This window comes from Humulus lupulus, chromosome 1 (genome assembly GCF_963169125.1).
Source record: "Humulus lupulus chromosome 1, drHumLupu1.1, whole genome shotgun sequence".
In the NCBI taxonomy this organism is placed as follows: Eukaryota; Viridiplantae; Streptophyta; class Magnoliopsida; order Rosales; family Cannabaceae; genus Humulus; species Humulus lupulus.
In genome coordinates this window covers 14,733,954-14,744,983 of record NC_084793.1, presented here as the reverse complement: position 1 = coordinate 14,744,983, position 11,030 = coordinate 14,733,954, and positions in this window count along the sequence as shown.

Genomic DNA, 11,030 nt, shown 5'->3' with positions numbered 1-11,030 from the left:
AGTGAGTCACTAACTTGAACCAGATGAGTGACTGGTGAGTAACTCACTAATTTGGGCTCCGCACCCTTAGCCATGTGACGATGCAGTCACCCGGGCCTTCTGGACCTGACTCTAAGTAACTAGCCTTTAGGCTAGACAAGCGCTTTTAGTTTTCATCGAACTTGAGTTCGGTAAGGCATTAATGCTCATGATGAGTCATTCAATGATTATGTTGATTAGATCTAATCATTTCAGCTTGTGTTGAACACATCAGTGTCGTTCTTGACTCTTAAGCCAATACCATACGGCTTGTGCCGATTTCTGACTCATGGGTCAGTGCCATACTCAAGTAAGCAATGCAACCAGGCATATATCATATGTCAAATATCCAAATGTAGGGTATTCAGCATGCTTACTTAACAATCACTATCATAATTATGATCATGCACATTTACAGAGAATTAAGCTCGGATCAATCTCATATTCAATATTCATGTCATCCCTCACCATATGTTTCTCATGCATCACATACTGGGTGCAGTTTTCTTACCTCTGGTTCGAGCGAGAAATAACAAATGAATGTCCCTTGAGAACGATCAATCCCTTAGCGGTCACCTAGTCATAACCAAATATGGAATCCAATTAATGAAATCAACAATAAAAGGTTCTTGACTTAAACCTCACTCTCGGGACCTCGAATCGTACTCAAACAGTTAGTAGATTTGATTCTGAACATTAGGAATTGAAACCCCGAGCCAAAAACCCTCAAAAGTGCCCAAAATATGAATCAGGAAAAGCAGGGTAGCGCTGCCCCCCTAGCGCCCCAGCGCTACAACCAGAGCTTTCTGACCCTGGACAGTGCTGTAGCGTCCTCCCTTGGGCGCTATAGCGCTATGACCAAGCTGAAACAACCCTGGTTCTTCCTCCTTCGAGTTTTCCAATTCCAAGCTTCACAAACTGATGCTAAACTTCATTCAAACTCCCAAATGAACCCAAATATCCACTCTACAAGCCCTAGGCATCATAACCCAATCAATCTTTGCTAAAAACTCCCATCAATTCTCAACTATCCAATCTAGAATCCCAACTGAAAACTAAATGAAAACATAGCAGAAAACCAGAGTTCTAATGGCTAGAAACTTACCTCGAGCTCAAAATCACACCCTCTTCAATGGTAGAACATAACCTTAGACCATCAAGGTTCAACTCCCTAGCTTGGTTCCTCAGATGGATCTTAAAAATTCAAAGAGAAAAGGGAAGGAAAAATAATCAGGAGAAAAAGAAAACTATGCTCTATTTTTGCAAGGTTCTACAACCTTCAATGGTTTATATCTATCCTTAGGTGAAAATACAATATTTCCCCTAGACTTAAATAAAACCCTTAACAGCCACCAAGGGCAAAATCGTCATTTCCCGTCTATCTCGTTAATCATAATTAATACCCTCTAATTCTCGTTATTCCCAATATTCCCAAATGCTAATAAATCATGTCACATTACCTTTTAATTCCCGGTAATGTACTAATCCTCAAATTACCACGAGACTCACCCCCTTATGACCAAACTGATAACTTGCATTCAAAGATCGTCTCATGCCGAATGACTCGAACAAACCCACATTATGATGTGGTCTTACTCATAATTCACCAACATGCATGAAAATATATAAATGTGCCCTCAACGGGCTAAATTACCAAAATTCCCTTATAATGAAAAATAGACCCATATGCATGTATTTATCATCATATAATAATATAATTAACACCCTCTAATTCTATCTCGTTAATCATAATTAATACCCTCTAATTCTCGTTATTCGCAATATTCCCAAATGCTAATAAATCATATCACATTACCTTTTAATTCCCGGTAATGTACTAATCCTCAAATTACCCCGAGACTCACCCCCTTATGACCAAACTGATAACTTGCATTCAAAGATCGTCTCATGCCGAATGACTCGAACAAACCCACATTATGATGTGGTCTTACTCATAATTCACCAACATGCATGAAAATATATAAATGTGCCCTCAACGGGCTAAATTACCAAAATTCCCTTATAATGAAAAATAGACCCATATGCATGTATTTATCGTCATATAATAATATAATTAACATAAACATGCATATAATCATTTAATGACATAATAAATCAATTATGGTCCTCCCGACCTCCTAATCAAGGCCCTAAGCCTTATTAGGAAGTTTGGGTCATTACAAAACGCCTCAGCAAAATATCATTGCTAAGAGAAAACATCAGCATCTTTTAAATGTAGCTCGGGCTTTATACTTCCAAGCACACACTCCTATAAAATTCTGGTCAGATTGCATACTTGCTGCAACATTCATTATTAATAGAACCCCTACTCTTAATTTAAAGAATCACACCCCTTATGAAATACTTTACCAAAAATTACCTGACTATACAATGTTTAGAACTTTTGGTTGTCTTGTTTTTGCATCTACTCTTTCTACTCATCGAACAAAATTCCAACCTCGTGCAAAGACTAGCAAAACTTTATGGGTTACCATCCTGGTTTCAAGGGTTACAAACTCTATGACATTGATTCAAAATATTTTATTGTTTCAAGGAATGTGAAACTATTTTTCCATTTCATAAGCTTAATGATGTTTCTGTTATAACTGACCCATTTCCTAATACTGTATTACCTTCTACTTTAGTCTCTCATACTAATGTAATAGATTATACAACCTTACTTCAACCAACTTCAGCCATTAGCAAAACTTTTCAGCAAAATAATTCTGCTACACTACCAGATCAGTTGCTGCCTTCAGCTGACACTTCAAATCAGCCAGATGACTCTGTAATACCAGATTTGGTTCCTTCTCCACCTCTTCGAAAATCTGGCAAACAGCATCATCCTCTAGCATATCTTAAGGATTTTGAGTGTCACAGTTCAATTCAGCTTAATCCCCCCACTCCTTACCCCATCAATAACTATATTAATTATTCAAATTTATCTAATACTCATAAAGCTTTTACTACTTGCAGTGTCCACTTCAAGTGAACCAACAACATACACAGAAGTTGCTTTAGATAGCAACTGGATCATAGCAATGCAAACTGAGCTTAAAGCACTGCAAAACAATAACACATGGACACTCACACCTTTTCCATCAAACAAAAAAAGCTATAGGGTGTCGGTGGATCTATAAAATAAAATATCACAGCAATGGAACCATTGAGTGTTATAAAGCTTGATTGGTTGCCAAGGGTTACTCACAACAAGAAGGCCTCGATTTCTTTGATACATTCTCACCTGTAGCAAAAATGGTCACACTTAAAGTTTTATTAGCAATATCCGCAATTAAAAATTGGCATACACTTCAACTTGACATAAATAATGCCTTTCTAAATGGAGACTTAAATGAAGAAGTTTATATGAAACTTTCTCTTGGTTAGCTAACTTTTATTTCTTCTAATGCAGGATCTCTTCTTGTTTGCAAATTGCACAAATCTATTTATGGTTTGCGACAGTCTTCTAGGCAGTGGTACACAAAGCTCTCCACAACCCTCACAGAAGATGTTTTCCACCAATGCAAAGCTGATTACACCCTTTTTACTAGAGGACGATGAGATCATTTCATTGCCGTCCTAGTCTGTGTGGATGACATCATCATCACTGGACCTAATCTCTCAAACTTACAGCAGCTACAACATTTATTACACTCTCAATTCCAACTCAAGACACTCGGTCCTCTCAAATACTTTCTAGGATTTGAAATTGCCCGCTCTTCTACAGGCTTGTTCCTTTCACAACGGCAGCTCCTACAAGACACTGGCTATTTAGGAAGCAAACCAGCGGCTACACCTATGGATCCAAGACTTAAACTCAACCCCACATCAGGTACTCCTTTAGAAGATCTTTCTCAATACAGAAGACTCATTGTTCGCTTACTGTACTTAACTCTATCTAGACCCGATATCACATACTCAGTTCACGCTCTCAGCCAGTACATGTGATAACTCTACAAAATAGAGTTATTTTACCACTTTTTTTGTGATAATTATTGCTTAATTCTTGAGTTTTTAATTGCTTTATTAAGTTTTTAAGTAATTTTGAATTTATTGAGTTTATTTTGATTTTCTATATTTTTGTGAATTTTTATGGTAAAAAGTTGTAGTTGAATTATTATTATTTAGTTGGAGGTAAAAAAATGTTGTAGTATTGAACTTAAATGTAAAATATAAATTAAGTTATAATTAATATTTTCAAAGAATTAACTTGATTTATTTTATAGTTGAAAATATTTTATTATGATTTATTTTGTAAGAAATTGGTCTATTGTTGGTGCTTAAAAATTAACAAGAGCAAAGAAGAGAAATGTGTAATTTTGAAGGAAATAGCATGAAATGTGGCATTTTTCCTTCAGCCAACCCCCCTGCCGAGACCCAGGCCCAGGCGCAATCACCTTCCCAGCCGTGCCTCCTCCTAGCTGCCTGGCCTGCTCCACCTTCGGCCCAGTCCGTCCAAAGAAAGTTCAATGCCTCAGCCTGCCAGCTCAGCACCCAAAGGCGTTCAGCAGCTCTCCTTCATTTCCTCCCGCCTACTATCCGCCTCACCCAGCGCCTCCTCATCTTCAGCCAATCACCATCTCCACACATGCCAGCCTGGCACCCAGATCCAGCCCACCAGCCACCAGCCACCAGCTGTTGCCATTTCCTTCACTCGGCCCAGCCCATAAGCCCAACTCAGCCACAGCCAGCAGCCACCTCCTTCCTGCCACAGCCCCCTCTTGAGCCCATCAATTTGTACATTGTCTCCTTGTCCAAAATGCCAACTTTTACCCACAATTTTTACCCAAAATCATCATCACTCCTACAAATTACCCCTACTTGCCATATTAGTACCAATTTAATTAATTTAAATTGATTATTTTAATAATCTCATTTTGGCTATAAATAAGAGTTTTCAAGACCATTTGGGGGTGCTTAATTTTTGGGTTACCATCTTCTTTTCTCCCATTTTCTCTCTACCGTTCTCTCTTCCATTTTGGGTTTTTCAAGAGCATTTGCAAGTATGTATGTCATTTATTTTGTAATTTCTACTCTAGTTATGTGCTTCTAATCTTTTTCATAAGATTACTAAGATCATGATGAAGCAACTTGTAACTAGGTAATTGTTATCTCCATTTCCTGCATGGGCTAGGGGCCTTCGTCCTGGCCCATTGTCAGGGGGCCAGCTCAGCACGCGGGCCTGACCCAAGGTCTCTTGGTATGGAAAATGCCCAAGGGGATGGGTATGGACCGGGGACTCAAGACTGGGCCCATTGGAGGGGTCCGGGATGTCCCTCCGGGTCCGTCCTCAGCGAGGATAGTCCAGGAGGCGTGCAGAGCATTCCAACCACTGCGGCCTATGCGTCCCTATCCCGGACCACTGACGCGGTCTGGGCCGATGGTAAACAAAGCGGGACAAAGGTAAATGGACCCGGATCATCGCATCCCTGGTTGAAGGGGCCAGGCGTCCAGGACCCTGACGCCGCCTCGCTCCACGTGGGCGTTGTCCCCCACTTTTCACCTGCAGAAAAGGTCATCTCGGGATTGCACGCCAATGTGTCAGGTCTGCGCAGCCAAGTACTCTGACTGGTCTTGTCTCCTGAATCTGCCTCGTGACTCGAAGTGGCCAGGCCAAAAGTGTCGTTTTGTTGGGCGAGATATAGCTCTAACGTCAACCTGTTGGGCCTTAGCTGGTTTTGGACTTATGTCCTTTGTACCTTTTTTGTATTGGGCCTCCACTAAAAAGGCCCCTTGTATCCATTTCTCCGATGGGCTCGGATCGGACCCGGTCCAGACCCGATATTCCCATCAGCTTATAAATATAAGCTACAGAACACTGTAAAAAGGGTCTCCTTTCACACAAAAGAGAGGAACTTTGTCAAAATATAGAGAGAAAGCTCCATTGTAAAAGCTTCTTCAAGCTCTAATAACATAGACTCGTGGACTAAGGCTAGTTAACGCCCCAACCACGTAAAAATCTCGTGTTGATCTTCTGCTTTCGTTATTATCATCAGTAAACATTACTTATCGATAGAGTTGCCGAAAATCTCGGTTAACAGTTTGGTGCTTTCATTGAGAGTTGAAGGAAGCTAGTGCCAACGTCAGGCCTTTACTACGATGGTGAACACACGACACACCACCTTCGACCTTACCAATCCAGAGCAAGGCAATGGAGACCCGCTGCCTTCTCAACATATTCCTCAGGACCTGCCCGAGGACGTGCCTCCTCAGACATCTCACCAAGATGAGTCGCAAGACTACGAGGATGGGACAGAGTACGAAGTGGAAAACGAGGAAGAGTATTATGAGGAGGAAAATGAGGGGGAGTACCACGACGAAGCTGTGGATCCCAGGACCCCCCGCGACGATCAGCAGGACTTGGAGGTGACTAGACTAAGGCAGCAAGTCCTGGATCAGGAAGCCAGGATCGCTGAGCAGGCGGAGGCGCATCGCCGGATGCAAGAGTCTCTCCAAGCCCTGCAGGCGCTCATGGCTGCGCAGGGTCCGGCAGCCAACCCCACAGCTGGCCCACTTCCAGAAACGCAGCAACCCGCTCCCCAAGAGCAAGCTGGGGTCCCCAGAGGTGCCAGCCCGGTCCGTCCCCCGGGGCCTTTTTCCGAACCGGCTCCAGGAGTCCCGGACAAGGAGCGACGGAAGACCCGGGAAAATACCACCCCCGTCAAGAAAGTCTGGGCACGTTCATGGCCGTTACCTAGGAAAGAGAAGGTGCGCCCCGTCCCAGGACGAGGCCACCCGATCAATCTGTAGGGGACGCGGCCACGGAATGGACAGCCCCGGCACGCTCTAGGGCCAAATGGGCGGGAAAGGTCTTTGCACCCAAGTGCCTCGGTCAACAAGAACCGTCGAGAATGGCCTCGCCGCGAGGATCGTCATGCTCTCAGTTCAGGGGACGACACTTGCCGGATAGATTTACGCGATGGACTGAACGCTCGGAAAGAGCGGGCCCGAAAGGAAAAAATCCTCCCTCGAGACGGCGACCTCAGGAACGACATCAACGACAGGAGGAACGAGAGAATCCCCCTGGAGGATAGCACGGCCAAGCTGCTCATGGAGCAGATGGCCGCATTAAAAAAGGTCACTGATCGCCTGGTCCGCAAGCAAGAAGGCGCAGACACTGATTTCGACGAAGAGGATAAAGAGCCATGCGCGAGGCACATCCTGGACGCCGTACTGCCCAAGGGGTTCAAGATGTCGAACCTCACTGCCTATACTGGAAATACCGATCCCAGGGACCATCTGTCCCGATACAACCGACTCATGACAGTAGCTCATGTCAGCGACGACGGCAAATGCCTCTGCTTCTCGATCACTTTGGGCGGTCCCGCCGAAGAGTGGTAGAAGAGGCTTAAACCGGGGTCCATCTAATCCTGGTCCGGGCTGCAGTCAGCGTTTCGAAAGCAGTTCGTGGCCGCCATGAGGATGGATATACAAATTAGCGCTCTCGCCAATATTAAGCAACTACCCGCGGAGACATTGAGAGCCTACATCCAGCGCTTTACTGAAGAAGCCTCCAAGACGAAAATCGATGACGGACAGCGCCTGGTGGCACTGCAGTCCGAGATCCGGGCTGGGTCCCCCCTCTGGGATGACATGCAACGCAGCAAGGCCGACACCTTGGAAGAATTCATCAGGAGGGCCCAAGGATTCATCAACTGGGAGGAAGCTCAGATCCAGGCCTTCGGGTGGCCCCCAGCTCCTCACCCCATCTCTCAGACGATTCCGGGATGTGCGGGACAGTTCCCGGCGCAGTCCTACGCCACGCCCCCCATTGGCCCGGGATCGGCCGTCACGCCCGGAGTCAATTACACCCCTACGGTGTACGGCCCTGCCACTTCGGGGTACGCCCCGGCCCTGTCAACCCACTTCTCTGGTTATGGCATCGCTCCAGCAGGACACAGCATGACCCTCGTCGTGGCCCAACAGTCACAAACGGGAGTGACTGAGGCAAGCGTGAATCCCTCCCAGGGGAAGCGATCGGGCAAAGGCCAGAACCGGCCCGAGCTGGCCAAAAAGGGGAAGAGGGGCTACGAACCCCAATATTCAGAATACACCAACTTAGTGGACACCCAGGAAAACATCTATCTGGCGACAGAAAGGGCGGTCCACTTCCGGAAGCCTAGCCCCATGTTTAAGGGGGGAAGGAATCCGAGAGACACTAGCAAAAGGTGCGCCATCACAAAGACGTGGGCCACACCACCGACGAGTGTCGGCAACTCAAAGATGAGATTGAAAATCTCATCAAGCTGGGGCACCTCCACCAGTGGGTAAGAATGCCCGTGGGAGTCCCGGGCATGTCAGCAAGTCCCGGGCAATCCACGGCCCCGATGACGACTCGGACATACCCCCCCCCCCCAAGGAGGGTATGCACAGGGACCTCCAACGCAGGCCCCTCAGGGGGCCTTCGCCGCGCAAGTTCCCGGCCCTGGAATGCCATATCCCTTTGGGGCAGCACCCCCTCGAGTGGATGGGCATGTGGCGACCATCTCGGGCGGACCTCACCTAGGAGGGTCTTCGAGGAATGACCAAAAGCGCTATCTGAGCGAGCTGGACCACGACCAGGAAGTTTGCGCCCTTGTCCAGGCTCCGGTTCAGCGCCCTAAACTGATGAACCTCCCCATCACCTTCATGGAGGACGACGCCTGCAACGTCCATTTTCCGCACCATGACCCGCTGGTCATAGATGCGCAAATCGCCAACAAATTGGTGTCCCGCATGTTGGTGGATGACGGAAGCTCCATCAACTTGTTGTTTAAACCCGCCTTCACCACCATTGGCCTGACGGAAGTGGATCTGGCGTCCTGCCCGACCCAAATCTATGGCTTCAACAGAGATGCGCTTCTCCCCATGGGAAAGATCCAGCTGTCGGTGACGCTGGGGGGTGAATTGCAGCACTCGTTCAAGTTCTGCTCCTTTGTTGTGGTGGACTGCCCCACCGCTTACAACGTCATCTTTGGCCGGACCGCACTAGTCGAGTTCGGGGCCATCACCTCCATCCGCCATCTTTGCATGAAGTTCCCATGCGACAACGGAGGGGTAGGGACTGTCCGGGGAGACCAAAAGAGCGCCCGGAAGTGTTACCATGTCTCTGCCCGGCCCATATACATGGTCCGGGAGGAGCCCGTCGAACCAGCCCCCCTCCCTCCTGCTGAGCAAGTGGTCCAGGAAGAGGATGATCTAGACCCGCGAATAGGGGACGATCGCATCCTGGAGCCAATGGACGAAATAGAAGAGGTGTGCATCAGCGTAACCGATCCAGCCAGGATCATCCAAGTAGGAAAGAGCCTGCCGGCAGACATTCGGGCCGCCATCATCGCCCAAGTCCAGGAAAACCAGGACCTTCTGGCCTGGTCCCACTCCGATATGACCGGGATCAACCGCAATATCATCTGCCACGCGTTAAGTATCGACCCAAACGCGATCCCGGTCCGCCAGAAGCGTAGGCCTTTGGGGACGGAGAGGGCTGAGGCCCTCAAGCTGGAGGTGGAGAAGTTATCTTCCATCAACTTCATACGCGAGGCTGTGTATCCCGTGTGGTTGGCCAATCCCATCTTGGTGCCGAAACCGAACGGGACCTGGAGAACATGCATTGACTTAACAGACCTCAACAAAGCTTGTCCGAAGGACTGTTTCCCGCTCCCCCGAATCGACCAAATGGTGGATGCCACGTCTGGATACGAGATCTTGAGCTTCATGGATGCTTATTCCGGCTACAATCAGATCTCTATGCACGTGGCAGATCAGGAGAATACCAGTTTCCAAACCGACAAGGGCATCTATTGCTACATAGTCATACCTTTTGGACTCAAGAATGCCGGAGAAACGTACCAAAGGCTCGTCAATCGGATGTTTCGGGCCCAGCTAGAGCGAAACATGGAGGTATACATCGATGATATGTTGGTCAAGTCTAAGACCTCCCGGGACCATTCGGACGACTTGGCGGAGGCTTTCGCAGTTATACGGAAGTACGGGATGAAGCTGAACCCGAAGAAGTGCACTTTCGGCGTGGCTTCCGGGAAGTTCCTGGGCTTCATAGTGAGCTTCCGAGGAATAGAAGCCAATCCGGACAAGATCAAGGCACTGATCGACATGGCCTCTCCCCGGAAGCACAAGGACGTGCAAAGCCTGACGGGGCGAGTGGCCGCCCTGAGCCGTTTCGTTTCTAAAGCCACGGATAAGTGCGTCCCTTTCTTCAACGTCCTTCGAGGAAGCCAGCGTTTCGAGTGGTCGCCCGAGTGCGAAGAGGCCTTCCGGAAGCTGAAGGAACACCTGGACAAAGCCCCTATCCTGGCGAAACTAGTAGAAGGAGAGCCACTGTACCTATACCTGGCCGTGACTGAGCACGCGATCAGCGTCGCGTTGGTGCGAGAGGAAGAAAGGACACAACTCCCGGTATACTATGTGAGCAAGCGGTTACTAGAAGCCGAGTCTCGATACCCGTTGATTGAAAATCTGACTTTTTGCCTGTTGATGGCATCCCGGAAGCTTCGACCTTACTTCCAGGCTCACGCCATAAAAGTCTTAACCAACCATCCCCTATGACAGGTGTTGCAGAAACTCGAGTCATCGGGGAGACTCCTTAAGTGGGCAATGGAGCTGAGCCAGTTCAATATATCTTACGTGCCCTGGGTGTCCATCAAGGGACAGGCCCTGGCTGATTTCATCGTCGAATGTTTCGGGGTTTCCCCGGAAGAGAATATTCCCGAAGCCCCCGCGGCGCCCGTGTGGAAAATCTTCGTGGATGGAGCCTCGAACGAGAATGGGGCTGGGGCCGGGATCATCCTGGTGTCACCGCAGGGGCACCAGCTACAAAATGCCCTCCGTTTCCAGTTCAAAGCATCGAACAACGAGGCAGAGCATGAAGCTATCCTAGTCGGTTTGCGCCTCGCCTGGGAGGTAGGCGCAACGAACCTGGAAATTTACAGCGATTCCCAGCTAGTCGTCAGACAAATCTCAGGGGAGTATCAGACCAAGGGAGACAGAATGGCGGCATACGTGACTCAGACGAGGGT